The sequence below is a fragment of the Sebastes fasciatus genome, chromosome 9, assembly GCF_043250625.1.
Source record: "Sebastes fasciatus isolate fSebFas1 chromosome 9, fSebFas1.pri, whole genome shotgun sequence".
NCBI classification, from domain to species: Eukaryota; Metazoa; Chordata; class Actinopteri; order Perciformes; family Sebastidae; genus Sebastes; species Sebastes fasciatus.
In genome coordinates, this window is record NC_133803.1 from 12,196,776 (window position 1) to 12,200,847 (window position 4,072).

Consider the following 4,072-nt stretch of genomic DNA (forward strand, 5'->3'; position numbering starts at 1 on the left):
CAATGTGGAAGGGAATTATCACCTGAATCTGCAGCTCCTCTTGGCTTTATGGAGCTTCATAGTGAGTTTTAGCTCATTGTTTGGCTGTCCAGACCACAACTTTACTGTTTCGGTTCACTCTCAGCATCGTATTCGGCCGCAACAAGCGGCTGTTTTTCAGTGGAAAAAGCTCTGAAAACCCACAGTACACTATACCTGCTCAACACCAAAGCGGAAACAGACACAGTAAACAGCTAGATAATGAACATAGTGGAGCATTAGAGCAGCTAAAGAGCCAGATATTCCCTCAGGAGTTGGTGGAGACCAAAAACAGAGCTACAAGAGAGTAAATAGTGGATTTACATTCATCAGATAGACAAGAGACATGACTCCATGTTGTTCCATGGATGTGTAAATAAGCTCACAACTTGTTTGCCTCCATGTGGTCAAAACAAGCTATTGCAGGGTTAATTATATTCTGACAAGAGCAAGCAACATCACCTGTTAGAGATATTAATCAGAGGAGGATATGCCTTCTCATTCACACGCTCTACAGAAACACTCCACTGCACTAGACAAATGATTGTGTGAGGAGGAATTAATGTTCAAACTGATAACTTCTTAATCTTTACAAGACATCAAACAAACAATAGCTTTATGCATGTCAATGTGTGTGTGTGTGTGTGTGTGTGTGTGTGTGTGTGTGTGTGTGTGTGTGTGTGTATCTTTCTATCCATTATAGTAAGCATCACCAGTACAAGCACAGGAGGGGATGAGGGTTACAGAGCAGAACATGATTGTATACACCATGGCAGTTTTATTAGGCCGATCCTTCTTTCTCGTACCACCCACTCTCAGAGCCATCCATTAATAGACAAAACTCCATTTGCACTCCAACAACATTATCTTCACAGACTAAGTATGGTATTACGGTGAAAGACCGCGGCACTGCTGAGAATAGAATAGAATTTGCTTGTGAACCCATGAATCAGACCGTTGTTTCTCTTGGCATCACGGCCTTGAGGGAGGGCAGGTTACTCTGGGATGCAACTGTGTAAACTGTAACTGTAAATGTAAAAATAAGGTTTCTATGTTCAGTTCATGGGTGGATTATGAGACGATGGTCCCATGGGCAAAGACATGCAAAAGGCCCCACCACCTCGACCTACACAGACTTTATAGTTGGTTAGCTTCTTTTTGTTGTCGTTTTGTGCCTCTTTGTAGTTGCTTTGTGCCTCTGTGGTCATTTTGTGCATGCCTTGTGTCTCTTTGTGGTCGTATTTGGTCTCTTTTCAGTTGCTTTACCCATTTTCATAGTAATTGTGAGTGTCTTTGCGGTCATTTTGTGTCCCTTTGTTGTTGATTTGTGTGTCTTTGTAGTTGCCTTGTGTCTCTTTGTGGTAGTTTTGAGTCTCTTTGTAGTTGATTTGTGTCTCTCTGTGGTCATTTTGAGTCTTTGTAGATGCTTTGTGTCTCTTTTTAGTCATTTTGAGTCTCTGTAGTTGTTTTGTGTCTCTTTGTAGTTGCTTTGTGTCTCTTTGAGGTCACACTCTGTCTGTCTGTAATTGCTTTGAGTCTCTTTGTAGTTGCCTTGTGTCTCTTTGTGGTCATTTTGTGTCTCTTTGTAGTGTTTTCTTTCTGTTTGTAGTCATTTTGAGTCTCTTCTTGGTTGGTGCGTGTCTCTTTAGGGACATTTTGTAGGTGAAGGCCATCGGGGCCCCTGACACATTTGGCCCCTGGGTCTGTCCCCTGTCCCCGGTAGGCCCGTTCAGTAATCCATCCATGCACATGTTGAGGCGCAGGCAGTAGAAATGTTTTTCGTTAGTAAAATGATTGATGGACAGCAGAGCGTAGAGAGTGGACAGATTGGGAAACAGACTGTTGCAGTGTGGACTGTGGACAACGCCAGAGCAACATGGTAACACATTATTCACGGTGTAAAATCATTTACAGAATATCATTTGAATAATACCTAACTACCTGAGTTAAACAGAAACACAAACCAACATTTTTAACACCCCAAACTCTCAAACCAAATGCAAGGTGACAGGGATTAAGAACACAGCCTATTTTCTGTCCACAGTACAGACTGCACACCTGCATAATACAACATATTTTCAGCCACATTAAGCTGCGAACTATCTTTAGAGCATCACTCTGGCCTATTTAATGAAGTCAGCTGAATCTAGAAGATGTTTAGAGCACAGACTCACTCCTCCCTCTCCCGCGTCTGTGTACAGTAGTAGTGTGTGGGAGTTTGGCTCGGCTTGCCAGCACAATCTCTCCAGAGTGCCAGCAAATTCTCCAGCGGGCCAAGGAGCCAGCCTCGAGATAAATATATGCCCCTTTTTCATGCAAGGAATTATGAGGACCTCTTCCTCTTTTAGCAGGCAACTGCAGAAAACTCCTCAAAGCCCCATAGCAACAATTTCTCAGCACCTGAAGTCGTGATCTAATTAGGTTTTTGTTTGGATCTCTCTATCCCTGGAGGCTGTTGTGGCGAGATTCCACAATAATCAGCACGGACCAGTCATTTGATAATTTACAAAATGAACTACTTGGACATGCTTACTTTAGACGTGCAAGAGTATGTTCACAACTTCATTCCTTGAGTGAAATTGGGTGAAAGTCAGTAGCTAACTTTACACTTTCTTCATCAGATTTGAACTGTTAGTGAAGGGGGCTCCACATGATGAACACTAACTTCTCTAATAAATTCAGACAGTTTGTTTCACACAAGAGATTTTCTGTGTTTTTGTTTTGCCTGTATCTTTCACTGGTTGGAAATCAGTTGGATGCCACACATTTCTGTACACCGATCCGGATTTAGCGGCATCGAAATCAAAATGTGATGTGGGGATGTTTGCTTATCAAATCTGATCAGAATACACCCACTTTAAAAAAAATGAATAATAAATAGCAATGCCTTTTTCTAAGCTTGAACTTTCTTACTCATTTAGTAATGAATATTCATTGTTGAGGACAAAAAATGTTAAACCACATTTTCAGGCACGTTTCAAGCAGTGATTCTCAAAGTGGGGTCCGTGAAATAATTTGCTATAAATTATAAAATTGTGCTGCATCAATAAAAAGTACATATCTACATATGGGAACCATTTGCACTAATAAAACAAGCACATCGTGTCCATTACTCCCACCCATGTTAGCTTTGGGCCAATAGAAACTCTGATATGACTGTGACACATCACGTCAATCTGTCATTAATCAATCACTCTAATGCAAATATTCCAATCAAACTTTTCTGAAGTAATATGCTTAATTACTATGATGTGTTTTGCAACACTGTTATAACTTCTGTTATGATTTGTTCAGAGCTCTCTGCCAATAATTTAAATAAGGAGCGTTACATTCATTGTTTTAAAGTGCTCACTGAAAGTCACTGGATTCATTAGGACATTGTGTGACAATGTGTTTCTGACTATCACTATCATAAAGGTCTGAAGTATTTATGTTAAAAAGTTTTACAATACAAATAGTTCCAATGGCATCTAAGAGTAGTAAGCATATGCTTAATTACGATTGTCAGTTATGATTGTTATGATCATGAGGGGGTCCTTGGCAAAATGTTCTACCCTGTAAGGGGTTCCCTGGCCCAAAAGAGAGAACATCTGCTAAAGACTATAACAGTGGCTACATGGGACTAGAAAGCGGATGTGTAAGTGATGTGTGTTTATACAAAAACCTCATGCTCAGCTGACTATAAAACAGCTAGATGGATGAGAGGAGAGGTCACAAGACTGACATTTGCAATGTGAGGGAGACATGTTTTAAGGGTTAACAAGAGGCCCCAGAATGAGCTAAATTACTGAAGGAAGTAACTGTGTTGCATATTTGCAGTAGGTGGAGTACACAAATACAAACAGGAAGCAAAAACACATTTAGAAAGGAGAGGCCACCACTCACTGCACTGCTCTTATTTATGCAAACTCAATGCGTCCATCTGCTGGCTGTTCGTGGGTCTGCCATGACGTCATCTTTTGGCACAACGAGCCGACACAACGATAACGTCATCTGCTGGAAGATAAAAAAAACAGATAACAGACAAATAAAAAGAGACCGACGGCAAATCAAA